The sequence below is a fragment of the Synchiropus splendidus genome, chromosome 8 (assembly GCF_027744825.2).
Source record: "Synchiropus splendidus isolate RoL2022-P1 chromosome 8, RoL_Sspl_1.0, whole genome shotgun sequence".
NCBI classification, from domain to species: domain Eukaryota; kingdom Metazoa; phylum Chordata; class Actinopteri; order Syngnathiformes; family Callionymidae; genus Synchiropus; species Synchiropus splendidus.
In genome coordinates, this window is record NC_071341.1 from 24,043,648 (window position 1) to 24,063,720 (window position 20,073).

The 20,073-nt window shown below is 44.1% G+C and overlaps 1 long non-coding RNA gene across 5 annotated transcripts; it reads left to right on the forward strand.

Moving 5' to 3' along the window:
- Window positions 1-915: 915 nt before the first annotated feature.
- LOC128764254 (uncharacterized) lies at window positions 916-6,186 on the forward strand. 5 transcript variants are annotated; one of them, XR_008415736.1, is made up of 5 exons: window positions 916-1,197; window positions 1,601-1,716; window positions 1,967-2,364; window positions 3,034-3,136; window positions 5,524-6,186. It is a non-coding gene; the product is annotated as an uncharacterized LOC128764254 (long non-coding RNA). The 5 variants fall into 5 exon arrangements; XR_008415734.1 differs by having other exon boundaries at window positions 1,967-3,136; XR_008415735.1 differs by lacking the exon at window positions 5,524-6,186 and having other exon boundaries at window positions 2,461-3,365.
- Window positions 6,187-20,073: the final 13,887 nt, after the last annotated feature.

Here is a 20,073-nt window from a genome sequence, read left to right on the forward strand (position 1 = left end):
ATCAATCTTTGCATGCATTGGTTAGCAGCTAAATGACCAAGCACGCCACTATAAAAGCTGTTTTTATTCTTTTCCTTTTTTTGTTGCATATTTGCTAAATCACAAAATGATCTGATGGATCAGGACTGTCACAGCAAGGACCCAAGAACTGGCACACACTCAAACATAACATCACTCCACTTCGTATCCTTCCACTGCCATCACATTATTTAAATTATTTCCCACAGTTTGTCTCTTTCTTTGCAACTCAATTGACCAGTATAGGTTATTTTTTATAAAGGCCTTGTGGTGCAAGATGTAACCTGTTTAAGGAATTCTGCACAATGTCACTCAAAACAAGTGGAATTTGATCTAGCGAATATTGACTCACAGGACTTTTAGGTGAAGCAGTTGCCACAGAATATCCATACAAACTGTCACTGTTTCCATACCAACCACCAGATCATATTCCTCCACTCAAAGCGTAGTTTGCTTCTGAGACTGCTAGCTCGTCAGTCAACACACACTTAAAATGAAAACCCCTCCAGAATCAGTCTTACTTGAAGCTGGATCCTTCGGGGAAGTAAAGAAAAGAATGTTTGTGTGTTTGCAGAGCGGAATACATGGTCTCAGGATGAATTATTCGTTTCTAGGCCAGCCTTTGAAGGGGTCTTTTCCGACACTAAACTGCTTTGTTATCACTTAAACTCCTCTATCTCGCGGGTTATCTCTCATGTTCTCAGATATACCTCGCCCCAGGCAGAAATCTAAATCCACCCAATCCATCTCCTTCCTCTCACACCTGTCAGGAGCTTAACTACGCCTTCTTTCATAGATATAAGAGCATAATAGCTTGGTTACCTCACCACATTATGTCATATCATTAGGCTTTATAATGATTTCATTCATGAAAAAGAACACAACTCTCGCCTCTCATAGAATAAGCACTTATCCAGGTCAGTGGTCCTCCACTGAAATGAAACCCAAACATGAGAACAGGAGCCGCGAGCTCCGGTGCTCATCTGTGAGCGTTTGCAAGTTCCCTCCTGCCCTGAGTCGACCCTGCAGTGATGTGTCGAGGAGACAAAACAGTAACCACAGGGAGAGGATGTCAAAGGCCAAGATGGATGACGTCAGTGACCACGACATCTATATACATCCACCGATCTACGCATGTACACAGTCAGCGCCTGACAAGGTTCAGACTGTCACACTGGGGTCAGTCCACAGGAAAACATGATCTTATCCTATCAATTTTGAAATCTAGGTTAAACTGTGACAGGCGCAAGAAGAAGAAATTCAAAAGCCACTGAGTCAAAAACCAGTCATGTCTATCCATTGATTTAACATATTATTTGACTTATAACAACACCAAATGTCATTTGTCAATGTCAGACCCATCTATAGCCTAGGATTCACTAACAGCATGGATATTAATATAAAAAAGTGAAGTGACCCCGGCATGTTTTAATATATCAAAAACTCACTTCTGTTCACTTCTCACCACTTGAGTAGAAAATTAGCCAATTCACATGAGCACACAACATATTATTTGATCATCGACACATCTACCAAGCCTTCAACAGAGATAAAAGCCGTTCATGTGTCTTAATACCTCCAGATTGCTGTAGCTCTGAAGAGGGTCGTGGACCTCTGCCGGTTAATCTTCTGCTAATGGCCACATTCAAAGGCCCAGGTGTGTCACACACCTGTGCTTTGGTTGAGGCGCGCAACCAGGTGAGTCATTACTGCGCGGCTTTCTCCTTTACTTCTTTGCAGCTTTAAGCCATTCTAATTGTGTTTTCATCCCACATCCTCTCAAGAAGATCCTTTGACGATGAGGGACTCGCCTGGTGTTTGCTTGGATTTCTTTTTTTTGGTCAACAATAATGCTTAAATGGAACTCAATAAATATGCAACCAACATATATTCACAAACACGTTACATGTTTAATGCAGATGAGGTCAGATGTTTCTTTGTTTATCAGACAGATTCTCACCCTTGGTCTCCTCCCACATGGACATGGACACCCGGGCAACTTCAATATGGAGAGGCATCAGTGGTCCTCCACTGAAATGAAACCCAAACATGAGAACAGGAGCCGCGAGCTCCGGTGCTCATTTGTGAGCGTTTGCAAGTTCACTCCTGCCCTGAGTCGACCCTGCAGGGATGTGTCGAGGAGACAAAACAGTAACCACAGGAAGATGGTGTCAAAGGCCAAGATGGATGACATCAGTGACCACGACATCTATATACATCCACCGATCTACGCATGTACACAGTCTGTGCCAGACAACTTCAATATGGAGAGGCATCCAGGAGGCATCCGGACGAGATGAATTTCATTGATGAACTCATCACATGGGGGAGCACGATTGTGATGAGGTCAGATGTTTCTTTGTTTGTTAGATTGAGACCCTCAATCTCTGATCTTTTCACCTGACATTAAGATGAGAGTCCAAAAATCCTGCTTATCTGCAGGTAGACCAACTTCTGCTCAGTTCACTCACCTCCTCGTGACTAATGGCTGTCTCCAAATCTGATGCTCCATTTTTCTCACACTTGTGAGACACTTGTGACCCTGAGAATAGCCGACCCAAACAAGGCGTTCACATCAGTCAGATGTAGTGCTTCAGGACTTGGCCGTCCAACCTTTCCACCATAAAATACAGCCGCTATTGAGCAGCATCCAGTTCTCCATCTGGCTGAAGCGGTCAGTGAGTCAGCCGCCGGGCTTGGGTTGAAGGCATCTGTGAGTCAAAACCCGTGTGAATTGGATGGGTAACCTCAAGAGGCACAACTAAGTGTGAGACACAATTCACTGTCAAGAAATTATGGTGTGATAAATCAGGCAATACTGTGCATAAGTAGTTCTCAACTGTAGTGCTTGTTTAATGCAAAATTGTGTTTATATTCCTTAGAAAAACAGGGTACCTACTACCTACACTATATATGACATCAACAATTGTTGAAAAGATTGAGTGAGCACACGCTAACTCTGATAATATACAATATACAATCTGTAGACTTTTATATATGTATTTCTTTTTATAGCAAAGTGGTTGATGAGATGACCTCAGCCTCACTGTCACCAAAAAGCAACATAAGAAGCTTCTATTGAAGGAAACAACCCAGGCATTTAGACCTTTGAGCTCAGGTAACAAACCATTTACTGTAGAGTAATGACGGCATCCAGCTGCTGCCCTGTCCTTACTTCCTCTCACTCACACTCACTTGGAGGACGGTGCGTGTGTGTGCAATAAAAGTGACCCTCAGTGCCTACACTCAACCACCTCCCATCAACGACCTTTTCATTTTCTCTGTTAGCTGACATGAAAATGACATTGGTGAATCTGAATATCCCAAACCTGTAATTATGCTGGTCCCATGAGAGAAAAACTATGAAACTCATCTTGTGGAAATGTTTCTGACAGATAATTTCGTGCCGTAATTGCAGTTGATTCTGTTGTTCTATAGGGGGCGCGGTTAATTGTAGGCATTGCACATCAGTTAGATTCATTGTAGATCACCTAGAGGGACAATGTGAAAAGAGCTACAGATGTATGACACAAGAATGAATAGGCATTATTGGATTACAAAGTTACTCTGACTAACCTTGAGTTCAACAAAACCCTTTTCCCAGTTCATAACGCTGCTCAGTAGTTGGTCTTAATGATCTGGCTTTACATTAGCCAGCCCCACAAGGGTCCCCCACCAGTGTCCTCGCCAGTGAGTGACCCTGACACAATGGCCTGAGGGTTTATCTCACGTGGAAGTGACTTAGTCAGCAGCTCCAATGAGTTTACCTGGGAAAGTGGCAATTAAGCTCATCTCCTCCAAAGTTTCCATGTCAACATGGCAAGTAAAGAGCAAGCGCCGACTTGCAAGTGTTGGCATGGAATTAGCCACTCAGCTATTGTGAAAAGAACTTAGTTCCACATCATGAATTTCTGATTGGTTATTACTGGAGATCCAAGTGAACCCCCGGGCTACGGCACATTCTCTCTCGGAGCCTCTCCAGGAACACCGTGTTTTCTCCAGGAGCCCCTCAAGGCGGGAACAAACAAGCTCCCCTGGGAGGCAGCAGTGAAGAGCCGTTGAGCACGTTCCCGTGTCCATCAGCTGTCAGGTGGCAGGTGTGTGTGGCTCTGGAGAAGCCTTTTGGTGTGTGTGTGTGTGTCTTGGGAGTGTGGCTTGAGTTTACAGTAAACAAGGTGAGGACATATGGACGACATGTGGAACCTTCGTGTGTGAAGTCCTCAAGAGGAGCCAGATTAGTTTCTGGTGCGATATTGATTACATACTCAAATGTTGCCTTTATGCCTTCATCATGTGCAGCCAATGGTAATGCTGGATTCGGAGGGAAAACAAAATCAGGTGGAAACGGTGCCATAACATGTGATGGTCAAGAAAACCAAACCCAATTCTAATGAAGTTTTACTTCTTAAATTGAAGCTTGGACTGTTAGGGACCAGCAAAAAAGTCCCCACAAAGTCATATGGCCTTCACAAGTAGGTGTGTTTCCAAGAATTGGTCCCCACAAGTTACACAAGTACGTACACACACACACACACACAAGGACGGGCCAACAATGAGTCCAAAGAGACTAAGTGTCGGTGGATATCATTGTACACAGATCGAGTTTCAGACTCACAACATGACAATAGTGCACACATGACTAGGGTGGATGCATCACACCTCGCTTTTTTAAAAATGTCTGTTGTTGTGGGAGTGAGGTGAAACACAGGAAGTTTGCCTTCGGCTTCCACAGATTGTGTTTGTTTTTCACTTTTGGTCTCGATGCAGCCCAGAAGGACAATGGCTCCTGAAAATTCAATATGGATGTCCGAGATGATGTAGTGTGGAAGCAGGTCACGGCTGTAGTAAGCTTACAGAAACACCAGTGCTATGTCTGGGAGCTTCACGAGAAGATATCATTCACCTAAACCTCACACACACACACACACACCTCTTGGGTTTCATGTTGTCGGTGCTTTTCTTGTTAGTGGTTGTCAAGGTTTGCTGTGGTGCACAACAGCACACACCCTTGTTTTGCATATAGTGTAGCAATGTCACGTGAAAAGTCAAGCATCAATGCGTGCAGCAACAATTGGATGTTTGTGGATGCGCCATGATTCTCTCCTCGAGTTATTGTGTTATTGAGTCTGTCAATAGTGCAAACTTAGAATATGACTGCAAAATAACTGCAAATCTGTCAGTGCACATGACTTCTGTGTGATGTGCATCTACACGACTCCCAGGTGCTGTATGATTTGAAATTGTTAATCGCCAGAGGCAGCGAGGAGACCGTCATTGGAGCATTCCCGCATGCATCGTGGCACCTTCGCGGTTATTAAATCCATCACCTCCAGGACGTCTTCAGAATTGCCTGCCAATATCCAACAGAAAAACAGTGTTGTCATGTGACACAGAAGGAGTTTTTGGTTTTAAGAATTGAGTTCACTCAATTTAAAGGGTATATTAGACTATTACAATAATTCTGTGTGTTAAAACAGAAATATACAAATATATTTTCTTTCACAGCGCTTTTTCCAGTCCTGAACCAACCGTGAATCAGTGTCTGGCTGCTGTTGAGAAAAGACTGAACATGACGCTTCACATTATACTCGCCAAACATATCTCCTGCTGCCTTTACTTCAGCAATGGTGGTTCCTCCTCCACCTTCAAATTCGACGCCTCTGAGGGAGTGTAACGGAAGGACCTGTGTTTCTCATTTCGATTGACAGACAGAAGTCGGCTCGTCACCTGCAGGGCTTTCAATAACGACTTGTCCTCACTTGCAAGCTTCAGTTATATAGCTCTAAATTCTTTGTGCATTTCCCTCATTGTCTTATAGTTTACATACACACATAGTCAGTTAACCACCACTTAGTCCTGTTGAGGGTTTCGGGGAGTGTTGGAGCCTATCCCAGCAGTCATTGGGCGATATATATCTATCTATAGAGAGAGAGAGAGATGCATATATAGGTATATGTACACTTCATTACAATAATTCTGAGGGTCGTAAATCACAAATCCATGCACGCCTGTTATCATGAACCATTTTGAAGATGATTTGGTGACTGCTTTTGTTTGCCATTAAAGCCGTAGAAGTTTCACTCGAACCTGTTGCAAACATCATTAGGCTAAGGAAATGGACTTAAACACTAAAGCAGATGACAAAAGCATGTCCTCTCCTCCCTCCTGGGGTCCCTGTCGACTGTCTGCTCTGCCTCAGCCTGAACCCTAACAAACTCGTGTTTGGAGAAGAAATTGGGCTAATAAATCACAAGTGTAACTGACACCAGCACCACGCCTGTGTTTCTCTGTCCCGCTGACCCCAGGAGCCCCATTAGCCCACTCTCACAGCATCCAGGGAAGGAAACGTCTTCCTCACTTCTTCAGAAGTACGTTGCAATTCCCACACACTGGTGCAGCTCACCTTTGACCTCTGTCCCCAAAGTAGGAGGCTATGTTTGGTAGGAAGGACAGACCACCCAGGAAGGCTCTTATGGGGCCCCCACGACAGCTCAGGGAAGTGGAAGTCACACGGTTGCTGAGGCTGAGAGAAGAAGATCAAAGGCATGTATGGAGAGCCTTTGTTATTGTTGAGGGGTCAGCATCATTAGCTGACCAGAGTTCTGACTTGGATCCAGTAAACGGTCTTGTCAGTTCTCAAGAAGGATTTGATTCAACCCCCCACAATGAAATGTGGCTGCTCACAGTTATCAGTTTCATTATCACCTGACCCCTCACCTGGCACTTTATCCCGGGAGTCGTGCGAACAACAACCCATTGCTGCTCTTTTCTGGCCTCCTCAAACTGAGAGTCTGCACGGGAAGAGATAGAGTCATGGTTTGTGCTTGTATTTGGGTGTTGTTTCTTCCGTTTGCTCATTCACTGGCCAGGTAATGACACCCAGCTGGAACCAATCACCTCATCAGTGCACCTGTGAGCCTTGGTAATCCACCTTGCTCCTAACCTTGGGTTCTCTGGTGCTTGAGCTTTTTTTGTTTTCTTCCTTCCTTCTTCCCCAAAATGTGAACGTGGTTTGGAACCCCCACATGCTTTTTGTTCACCTTATTCTCTGATTCCGTTTTTCCAAAACTTGCAATTACTGTTCTTTGTCTATTGTGCGTGAACTGTGACCACCTCAGGATCCTTTTTACTTTTGTTCATTTCTACCATATTCTGTTCATTTTTGGTTCATAAAGTGTTTTGTTTCCCCACTAATTTAACACAATAGATAAAACAGGTTTGTTTTTAATCACAATTCTGTGTTGGTCACATGGCCTGGTAATTTTCTTTTGAATTGTAGATACCACTTTTTTACTTTGTATTTTACATTTTTCAGTCAAAATCAATCAAAATAACCTGAAGCAAGAGTAACAGTTGTTAACTTCCAGATTGTGTTTGTTTCAGGTTTTTCTCCTCTGTTTTTGTCTCGTGGTTCATTGATGCCCTTGGTTCCATCCCTGTTGTTTTTATTCTTAATAAACATGTCTAATTGTGGTCTTGCTTGTCTGTGTCTCCCTGTCTCCAGTCCAGTTGGGTCCAGTACTTCCACATTCCGTGACACATTCATTCCACTGAGATGGGGATAAAACTTCAACCAAATAAACACGCAGCGCCAGGCTGACAATCAACAGATTTCAGTCTACAGGCACTCAGTTGGTGAAATGGTCATTGGCTGGAACAAAACTTGAGGACCAGTTTGAGACCCCTGCCCTCGACTCTATTGTGTGAGGGACCAGTCCATCGTCAAATTCAAAGTTCCCAACAAAATGCATTCAAAGCTTCGGCAGACCACAGAGAGCGACTAGACAGCTGGATGTGGCCCAGAGCCCTTGAGTTTGAGACCACACTGGTCAACTGTGATCCGCTCACGTGTGCAGCAACTGTCAGGCTGTGTTTGCTGGAGTGTGTCTGAGGACAGACCGCAACACAGGGAGCAAACATGCTTGAAAGAATGACATTGGAAACGGCAACAATGAGTGCCAACACAAAGGTTTGACAAGAATGTGCCGGTAGGTAGTGCGGGGGCCCAGGAAGCACTGAGACATGAGACAACATGGGATAGGAAACAACACAAAGGGTGTGTGTGTGTGTGTGTGTCGGTACATGGGGGTAGGGACCTGCTAAGCCCAGGGGTGGATCAGTTTACCTGCCATCCTTTACCTGCTCAGCGCCTCAAAGAGAGACGCATCAATGGCCACCATTCATATCAGCGCTGGAATGTATGCGTGTGTCTGCAGCGGTGTGTGAGTGGCTGATTAATTGATGCACAGGAGTGGGTGGGGAGGAAATCTTTTCCACCTGTGTCAGAGTGCTCTAAAACAAACCCAGATGTTTGAATTACCTGTGTGTGTTTTTTGAGTGTAAAAAATGACTATTCCTCCAGTGTGGTGATGTTTCTTGGCCTCTAATCAGCACAAACTGCGGTGGATTTACTCACCCACTTGGCACAGACACACAGAGAATATCACGCCGCAGTTGTTTCAACAGTACACACACACACATCAGACTTCCCAGTAAATACTGATCAACAGCTCCAGCAAACAAAAGGGATGACGTCTTTGTTTTCCACACAGAGGGGATTTTCTGAGAGCATTTGAGAGGATTTCAAGTCAATAGTTTGACAGGAGAAAGGTGTCATTGTTTCACTTGTGAATAGCTACACGTGACACATGACACTAGGAATGAGTGAACACAACAAGCAATTTCACTTATTCGAGTACTTTCTCAAACATACACAACCTTCCCTTTAAAGTGGGATTCTTTATTCTGTTTGAAAAACATTCACTGTCTTTTCCTTTGTGGGGTCAAGGAAAAGTCTGTTCCAGCTACCTGGGGACACCCTGGACAGCTCACCGGTCAACACACATTGACTATTGAACTCACTCCAACAATCAGAACTACAAACAATTCATTATTATTAAATATAGTTCTGTATGTTTTTTAACTGTAGGAGGAAGGTACAGTTTCTGGCAGGACCCTACACAAATTATACAGGTTTTGTCCAAAACACAATTCTAATAAGACCTGGCGTTTGCACCAGCAACTCCCGACTTTTTGAGAAAAAGCATCTTCAAAACATAATAAATAAATAAACTTTAATCATCCAAAATACGAATGTATCTGAATGTGGGCTAGTATGAGCTTGGCACTAAAGGCATCATAAGTTCCATAACTTGGCGTGATCATCATCATCAACCATGATGACTGAGACAGTGGGGGTGGAGGTGTGCGTTGCATGCAGCAGATGTTGCACGGTAACCTGAGCCCCATCCCGGTTCTCTCCCCGGCTACAGAGCTGCACAGTGACCAAAGCTAGTGACCCGCAGCAGCAGCTGGGGAACATGCATGTGTGCGTCTCTTCATGCTGGTGCATAAGTTTGCAGGGCGGCCTACATACATGACATGTGATAATGCAGCAGGCGGATGCTGGGCGGAGAGACAGCAGTTGTCAGGGTATTCCCACAGTCGGCTCTGAAGGACACAGTCGTGGGGACTTGGTCTGGGCTAGGCCTTGAATCAGGTGCAGGGGAGAGTCCACACTCTTGTGCTGGGCTGAGTGGGAGAGGGATCGATAACAAGAGGACAGGGAGCATGTGCACTTGAAGTCAGACATTAAATCAACAAGTCATGCCAGTCACATGGAGGTTCGACAAGGACACAACCTCGCATCACTGGTATCGTGGAGTCAGTACGTCACAGTTAAAAACTTGAGGGTCTATCAGTCAGATCAGGGACAGGCAAGTCAATTGTATAACCGGCCACATACGTACCTGTACTGTGACTGATGTGAGGGGCCGTCAAGGCAGAAAACGGAGGGACAGAATAAAAACAATCTTCAACATAACTTTTAACTTGTGTTGGGGAAAGTGTAATTCCAGTGAGACATGATATGCAAAATATATTACGTGATCATGTATTTAGTTTTGTTTAATATAAATCATAAATACTGGATACGTGACATAACTGTGGGTGTAAATATGAGTGAGGAAGGTACTTTATGAGAACATCTGTTTTAATGTTAAACTGCGCCTTCATCTGGGCTGGGACACACTACTAGATCCCAGTGTGTTTAGAGACTGCAAATGTTTGACGTCTTCGCCCCGACATCCCCTCATGAAAAGAGGAGCACAATACAAGCAAACAAAGCGCACCTCGTGAAAGACTTTTATTTGACTTAGAAATAGAATATGTGGACAACACCACCCTGTACCACTGGACACAGGAGTCGTATCTTGAGTGCGTGCTGGCAGCTTTGCTGAGCAGGGCTCCTTTGTTAGGCCTGATATTTACTGTTCTCTCTCCCACTGAGAGTGTTTGACGTCACACTGTTAAGATACCTACAACTCAAGACCACTCTCGTCCAGAAAGAGCAGATTCATGAGCACATCTGTCTTTGACCTGAATTTTCCCTGAACGTTTCAACAGTTTTCAAACGCTTTCTGACCCCCCTCTAGCTCCTTATGTTTTTCTTCACTCCCCTATCTCCCCCCTCGGAGCTTGGTGTTTTGCTTCAAGTTGCACCACACTGCCTACTATTTACTTTTTCTACATCCTCTAGTTATGTCATCCCCTCCGTCTGCAGCCTGGAGGCCCCTGTCAATCAACAGGTCGTAAAACTGCATCCTGGCCACGCCCACTTTCCATCAGCTCACAATACACAGTGTCTCTCTCTCACTTACGATCCCTTTATGTCCTTTATACTCTCTTTACAAGATTCAATTCTGATTTGACAACCACCTAAACAAGCACACTTTTACAGATGATATAGATGACGATGACTTTGAGACAAGAAATGGGCGCATATTTTTGCATATACAACATAAGATGTAGATTGAGCCTATTATATGTGGCAGTACCCTGGTGTATATATATATGTATATATATATATATATATATATATATGTAATTCACTATTTATGACAATATGTAATATATAACTTTAATATATTTATAAGTGTGTGTAATTATAGGCCACAGAATCATTCAGTCCTATTGAGGAAACTCAGTGTAAATCAGCGATATCATTTTACAAAAAATGTTTAAGGAAAACAAAGATTGGCCACGACATCTGGATTAAAAGATGCTCTCACCTAAGTCATGACATTATTCATTGTGTCCTTCGTACTCTAATGTCATGATACTGAACATGATTTCTGACGGCACCGGCAGCTGTTAGGTAACACAACATCATGGTCCTTCAGCCTGTTAGGTTTATTTACTTTCCTCGATTTATATGAACTGTCATTCAATCTGCAGACGTGTGCCTGTTCAATGCATTGAGACAATCAAACTGTTTTAAATAATGTGCAAAAAGATCTCCAGTGTTAAGAGTTAGTGGGTCATGAATTCACGTCAGTCTGTGCCTTGTTTGTCAGAGAGTGTGTGCGTGAGGATGAACAGTAGATTACAGTCCTGAAGTTTGCAGTGGGTTATGTAACAGAGGAGTGATGGAAGAAGCGAGTAAGGCATGAGGGCAGACAGACAGTCCACCGTCTTTCCATGCTCTAACATGTTGAGATAGGATTTGTTTATCTGCGTTACGTCCCAATAACTCATCAAAAGGACTCTGACAGAGACAAAGATTCCCTGCTGACTCGCAGCGGTTGGCCCCAACCCCACCGGACAGGTCCCTCTGTTCTCCACCGGCGTCAAAGAAAACAAAGCAGACATTCAAAAGTGAGTGGGACTTTATGAATGATGATGTGTGCCGCTGTTGGGCCATTACCAGTCACTGAGGCAGCGAGTGTGGATCAACATGAAAAGAGACAGTAAACGATTTCTACGGATCATAGCCATTACATCAGCACCTCCAACAGGATAAAGTAAGTTCCTAGACCATTCGAAAGTCACGAGCGAGCCTTTACGAATGGTTTTGTCTTCATATCCCCTGTGATGGACTGACTGGTGACCAGTCCCCTGATGTCCCCTGTCTCAGCCTCATTTAGCTGGAATAGTCTCCAACAACTATTTCAAGCTGGATACATTACAGCCTCTACTTCTGAAGCCTACCACTCAAATGTGTATTGACTGACTGATCATGCATTAGTTCATATATTCTTATAATAAAAAATGTATTGCCTATATACAGTATATCATTGTATACTGAATAGCATTCAATGGGCAATTGGTTAATGTTTAATGATTATTTACATGCATATCTTTATTTAGATTAATAATAACCAATTGAAGCTATGGCATTATCTTCTACTGCGCATTAATTGAAATTGCAGTGCAGCCAGGGAAGACCATTTGGTGCTCTATGATTTCAATGTGAACATATTCTACGACGCTGCCGCACCCACAAAACTTCCGAGAGTGCAACAGCTCCGCTGGTGTGAATGCATGTGCTGGTTTGACAGCGTGATAACCATCTGTGACACTCCAGCCAGTGTTTGTCAATGTTCGACTGTCGTCCAAGTTCGTCTCTGCGGCTGCATCATTCAGGAAGGAGATAATTAAACAGTCCGTCAGAAACTAGGCCTCGGATCCAGGTGGAAAAGCAGACAGACTCTGATGACACCGTTGTTTAAACAGATGTCAGGTGTCACTTGGTCTCCAGTTTTCCACTGCGAACAGAGCTCAGTTTCTCCTCACTCAGCAGCAACCAGATACGAAATACAACAATCTGGTTACTATGGTATGTGATGAACTCTGGAGTCAAAAAACCACTGTGGCCTGGAGTACTACATTAACTATGTGTAATAACTGTATGGCTGAAAAGGGGAAAAAAATGACTGAAGAGATTCCTCTCTTGTGAGTGTTGAGCTAATTTGGGACAAGGAGATTGACCTGTCAATCTGGTCAGGTTCTATCAATAGAGACATCTGCAGCAGCTGGCCAGCACCGTCACCAGGCAAAAAATAGAATTTTGGGTGACCGCATAGAAATTGCTAATGAATTAGCTTTCATCACAGCAACATGAACCTATTTTAGGTCGCATTATTGATGTTCAAGTTGAACATTTTTGGACACATTTATTTTCTTAAGTACGATGTAACACAAAAACACAAATCCTCACAGCAGTTTCCTCTTTTCCAATGACTGAAATCCATTTAAACTGTGCAGGATTTACAGTAATACAAGCAGTACAGATTTCAAATAAAGAACATCTGACTGAGCAGATGGAATATATTTCAGACACTGCACATGGCAGAAAAGTTGTTGTGACATGAAGAAGGAAACAAAATGTACAGACGTGGTGAGATAACTCACAGGGAGACATTAATGCGCTCAGATTTAATCCTGAATGATTTGCCTTTTAACATAAAGAATCTTGATGCATAAAGAATCCTGAACCAGACTCACGTGAAAAACATCAGCAAAGCCATCTGGGATGAACGATTGTGCAGGTTTGGTTTTGAAGGTGTGTTACTGAAAGACATTTGCACAAAAATCTCTCGAGTAAATATTAATATATCTTACGGTCATTTACAACTCCATATAACAATAACAAGAACACATTTTAGGCTGCAGTGAAACATAAACAATGACAAATACATGCATGTTGCGGAGCATGAAACTAGGATGTCGTGTAAAGAGTGCACTTGAATGCATCATCTGTTTCTCCGATTCTCTGATGGTTTGTTTTCTGTGGGTTTTGGACAACAGAAGCTGCAGGAGCGAATTAATGTGTGTCAATAAATGATCAGGAGCAAGTCAAAGAAATGGCAGTTGTGTTGGCAGTTGATTTTTCACTGTATCCATCTGTTCATTCCTCTGCTCTTGTGGTACCGCCCTTAAGGTATGTTCACGCCGAACGCGACTTTTCATCGAGCGGTACTTCAGGCAGAACCGCCGCTCGTTGGACGACCTGTTGGTCCGGATCAGTGGCCGAATACAGGACACCAAGTGCCCGCGGTCTGTCCTCGGTAACCGACTCGATGTGTTGTTGTGTACGGCGACTTGTGTCCAAGTCTTTCTGAACTGTCATCAATTCATCAACTCCGCGGTCGTATCTGCTGTATGCTTGAAGTAATTTTCGGAGATACGTTATCTGTCATCGTCAATAATTTGTACACGAAAACGAGAGTATTTGAAACAATATTTACATTTTCTTTGAGTCTTGTGTTAGCGCCACTTTGTGGTAATCAACGAATGCAACAGTTAAATGCATTGTGATGAAACTATTTATCCTGTAGTTGATATACTGTTGTGTGGTTGATATATATACTTTGTTCAATTATCACCAACATATATACTGTATGTTTACATATCCATGTATGTTTGATATGTTGCAGGTCTTCGGTAACTGACTGATTTGAAGCTAAGAATCGCGTTCTTCTTTGCTTCATGTGGACCATGAGTCTGAATGTGGTGGATAGGCTCTCTTTACAAGGATCAGTGTCACCCACACACGTTTCATTCTTCCCCCTCCACACAATCACAGGCGCCCACATATTGTTCATTCATATAGACAAACACACATTGCCCGCTCTGCTTGACAGAGAGATTGCTTGTTCGTCCCTCAGCGAGAGGCTCAGAGACGCCATGGGTCTATATTTCAAAGTCCAAGGTCAGAGCGGCTGCCATTGGCCAGGAAGTTGCACAGTAATGAGCCCAATTATGAGGCTGCTGCCGGGAGGTATACAATCTCTCACATTCCCTACAGGGATAAAGCTTCACTTTGTCCCGGCAAATAATCCACATTGTACCAGAAAAGGTAAACCCCCCCAAGACTTCCAGAAGCTTGCAGTTGTCTTTGTATACATCTGACCCCGGTACAGTCCGGTGATGTTGCTGTTAATCATTACGTTCTTCCATGCCTTCTTTGCATTGGTATTGTGCTTCACCAATACATCCACCAGGGGGAGCAGCCCACAGCCAAGTTTATGACAGAAACAAACTCCAAAACCAACTGTAGCAAAAGCATTGATCAGGTATCTCTTGCACAAAAGAGGAAACGGAGGCAGAGCTGGAGGACGTGGCGGTCGTTGAGGCCGTGAAATATATCGTTACTCATTAGAGCTGCGCATCAGGTAGTAACAGCAACTCTGCCCCCTACGGTTTCTGGGACTGCTCTATCTGGTTTGATTTGTGGAAACGAGCAGAAATACGGAGGAAATGAACTTGAAGAACGGACGGAAGGATCCGTCCAGATCCATATGTAAAGTTTAGCATAAATGGGTCTTGATGACATCTTCACCGATGTCATCAAAAATAATGAAAGTAGGGAAAGTTCTGCCCAGTTATTCAGCCCAAAATATATCCCCCAGATTTGCTTTACCAGCTGTGCCTCGGTTTATAAGTGGCAGATCAGGAGGACATTCACTGCAGAATAGGAATCTTTACAAATAGCTCGCTCACAGTTTCCTATTTCATCACACATCCGTCATAACAGGCCAGTGTGTTGAACATCACAGTCCAAGACTGGCCAAACGTTTTGTGGTTCTGTGGCAAGAATGATGAGTAAATATGCAGAACATTAGCCGCCATCGGTTGCATTCGTTCATTAAAAAACACCAAAAGTAGGGCAGGAAAAAAAGACACATTTCCAATGTTAAAGATAAGTCAGACAACGTAGTTGCAGTATCAGCCGTCTGCAAAACACACAAGAGTCACTTGACAGAAATCTCCTAGCGAGACCACCATCTGCCCATTCTGAGGACATTTCTGGGAGCAAACCAAACCACAACAACTCTTTAACTGCTGGTACTTAAGCTTTCACAATCCTGGCAGCAGCTCTTTGTTCTCCTTCTGAAAGGAGCTTTGCTGCTGACACACACCAGACGTCATGACCCCGTTCGCAACATGTCCAAACTCTCTCCCAGTTCTCAGCTACTCAGCTCTTCCTGATGTTTTGTTGGTTGATGATGTGCAGGTCAAAGAAAGGAAGGAATCAACAAACATGAATAGAGCATTGGACAAAAACATTTGAAAGCATCAAAGCCGTTTGGGGATGAATGGTAAAGCACGGGTGGTGGTTTGTTGTATTGACTGGCAATAAATCCTGGCTAAACAGTGACACAAAAGCTAATGAATGACGTCGATTCACGTCGCAGTGCGGGAAGACAAAATGAGTTTGTTGGTATAAACCACACTGGCAGCGAGCGGGCACATTCATGATGTCACAGGTGAGTGAGGAGGACAACAAACAGGGGGAACTGGACGGTAAGAGGAAGACGACGAGTGCTCATTAATGTTCATCAGGCCTTTCATGGATTTGGTTTTGGCTTCAACTCACCACATGAAATATAAATCAATTCAATATTAACGGTTAGACAGCGAATCATGGGACATCACACAGCAGTTAACGCTCAGCAAAAATCGCACTGGTATTTTCATGGTTGAAACATTGCTATTGAGTCAGTCAGAAAAACAGACGCAAGACATTATTTAGAACTCGCCTTGGTAATGCATGATGGACCACGAGCCAAACAAGCAGTGATCTGAACACCAGCGCCCGGCTGTCACATGTTGGTCCAGACACCTAGTCTGGACAGTGTCTGGGGTCAAGGCCCTCCTGCAGAGCTCTCCTCATAGGTCACATCCTGTCCGAGGGGGGAGAAAGGGGAGGTCTCCCTTTACCGTGGGAGGTGGAAGGCTGAGGTCAGAGGTCGCCATTGCTTTCTCAGGTTTCAAAGCTTGCAGGGAGTTTAGGTCACTGAGAGTAGTTTAGCTCTAGTGAGGCTGCCATGTCTAGGCAAATCACGTAATGGCTTCCGCAATTAAACACTAAAATTGGAAGTGTCTATATCCCCCGGTGAGAGAGTGGGGCACTGAGGATGTCGTGACAACTGCCACCATGGTCGGTCATGTGATCGAGTACTCAGGACTCCTGCTGTTGGACGTTCCTTAACGTGGTTCCTGTTTTTTTTTTGTTGGTCATGATTGATGATTTATGGATGGTCAATGATGACTAGGATGAAGTTCATCTTGTCTGGGCGTTGCGCTCTCTCTATGGTCTTCAAAACTCACATTTGAATTTTGGAAAGATCAAATTGAGACCCTCGATTTACTGTCCTCAGTGGAGGTCTAGGCAAGTAGACCTCCACTGAGGACTGCTTTTACGGTAGCAGTCAATACCCAGATCCTATCCGTCCATCTCACTCTTCAGCTACACTTATGTAGTCAGGGCCCCTCACCTCACTCGATGGTTCTTCCTGTAGGTCACTCCTGTACATTATGGGCACCATTCCCACGGTCACCATCTTACTTTTGACACCCTTTGTCCCTGAGAATTCCTGTACTGAAATTCCAAATCAACACACCTGTAGCATCAACAACAACTCTGCGCTCAACAAGATGGGTACCGTTTCTGTCACGACCCACAGGATGATTATCAGAATGCTTTACTGGCCAATCGTGTGTCGTTTTGCAAATGGTCACCATCACCACCATTTTCCTATCCAACACCTTCGAAACATTTTTTCCATGTGCAGTTATACTGTTGGACTGCACTGCATTTTGAAGGCCAGAATGAAACGTCAATGTCGAAACCAGGATTGGGGACTTTCTGGTGCCCACTTGTGGCTGCAGCTGGATGATGCACTCAACCAACCATCTAGACAAACTCAAGATGCTTCCCTTCATGGATGCTGCCACCCCGACCTACACATTCTCATTTGCAAGGCACCACATGTCAACTTTGTTCGGGGGTTGAAGGGTGGTGGTTAGGGCCAAGGTTACGTCACTGGCTGCGCCTTATTTTCAATTTCATGTTCTCTTGGTTAATATAACACATGAAATGATCATACTTTTCACTCATGGAACGTCAGACTCCATGAAAATAGATGCCTTGGGAGGAAGAATGTCAGCAGCCGACACCTCTATGACATGTAGGTATGACTGGCTTTCACGAACCAATGAGCTGATCATGCAGATACTCGTGGCACATCAGCTGGAAACACAACATCCACAGTGAATCACATCCACTGCAACATTAAGGAGCACCTGCCGACAGTCAGTGGTTTTGTGGAGACAATGAAGAGAGTGCATGCCAGCCTGCTTATAACCGACACGGTTAATAGTTTGCTAAAGTGAACGGCTCCAGAAGCAAGCGGACACTAAAGTTGTACGAGCTGCATCTTGTCGGTGTGTGCTGATCTGTACAAATGACGTCATCGCTCTACCGGGACATGACTGGAACACGTGTGCAGGCGCTATCTCACAGATAAAGAGCTCTGTGCGCAGCATGGCGTAAAGTGAAGGCAGTGGGCCGTGGAGGGAGAGAAGGACTCGCTTATGTAACTGGACTGAAAACCGCCAACAGCTGACCAAGTCTGAGCTTGCAGCGCCAACATCTCTTGATGGAGAACTTGTGTTTCCATTCGTGAGTGCTTTACTAGAGCACAGAGTCCCAGAGCAAGACTCTTCTTAATCATTAACACTTAACTTTGCTTTTCAAATACAAGCAAATGAACAAGAGCAGTACAGTTTCCAGCTGCCTGGACGAGGTTTATCTTCACGCAGCTGCATATAAAGTATTGTTATGTCTGCTGTGCCAAGTAAAAGACAACAGGAAGGAAGAGTCCCGCTCACCTTAATCATCCCTCTGTGGTAGATCGGCACATGACCTCGCCACACTTCTCCTCCATCCAGTCTGGGCTGGATGGAATTTGATTTTGTTCCTAGGCTGAATGTGCTTACACTGCCACCTATCAACCAGAGGGAGACAACATTATGCCTGACTGAAAAAAGGCTCGTCTTTAGGAAAAATGAGGAGTCAGTGTAATACCTTGTCCACATTCACTGCATGCAACTGAGACAGGCGTGGTCTGGAAGGAGTCACGCTGGTCAGTCAATATTCAAGCATCACCTGTGACGTGATCACGCCACATCAAGCACTGAGCCACCGTTACACTGTGAAAGGAAAATCACATCTGAAATCAGAAAAATTATGTTCGTAACATGCTCTGTACTCAGCATATCACAATAAATGAAAAGTGCAAAAACAAAGCTATACTAAAGAGCTTAGACTTTGTTGCTGTGAGAAAAGGAAAATGTTGTCGATGGCTAATGAATCAGAAAGCTTTTGTGTGACCATTTCTTTCATCATCAATCAAAAGAATTGCATGAATACATGCGCTTGTTAAATATATATGTCACATTTTTAGAATTTCATGATCTTTTTTTCCCTTTTGATGACATCACGTTGGTTCTAAATTGTGTGTGAGTGTGAACTGATTGTGAATTGAGCTCACTCTTTTCTAAGGCAACGAAGCACGAGGTCCCCAGCACTCCTCCCTGTTATCTGACCATTATGAGAGATCAAAGCATTGCTGTCAGCAGCCAAACTGAGGGAGGGGGAACGCCAACAAGAGAAACTGATAACAGCCAAGTTGGAGACTGACAGGCAAAGATTGGGGAAAACAAGATAAGAGAATGGAAGAGGTCATTTGTGTGTAAGAGTGGGGCTAAATCTGCCACAGCTGTGTCCCTCAGTTCCCAACATGATTCAATGCAAAACGGCAGCAAAGTTTACAGAGGGTATATCCTGCAGTCACACAACGCGTCCTGCATTGAAGCCTTCAGTTCAAATTTCACCAACATTATTGCTCACGAGCGCTAGAGGAGGGTCGACTTTTTACACCCCACATACAGTTTGGCTCTTAAAACCGAAACTGTGTCAAGCCACCTGAGACATTTTGTGAGTGATCCGCTGAGCATCTGGTCACAAAACAGTGGAGGCTCTGAGGCTTTAGAGAGGTGACATTCTGACGTCATCTCAGTCAATAATTAACTGGAAGCCTGAATGGAGAGAAGTTCCTATTGTGTGGTGTGAGCAGGAGATAAGAGGAATCTACTTTTGTCATCCCTCAGGTTGTGGTCTCAGCTGCAAGCTCCACCTCCGACAGCAAACTGGATAAGGCTTTCTTTGTCCTCAGAACACCACATCGACTTTGTTCTGTTGATCATCACTTTTCCTGTACGTCTTTTTTTTTTTTAATAAACCTCAAGCAAAGACTGTTTTCAGCATTGATAAGCCCCTGCAAAAAGGCTCGTTCCCAGTTAGGCTTTTGGTGATCTTGGACTCCCAAATCCTCACCACCCCAGAACACAATCCAAGATGGCTTCCTTCCAAAGTCAACAGGAAGAAACGAAGGAAACACATTTAATCGGGTGAGCTTTCTAGTTCAA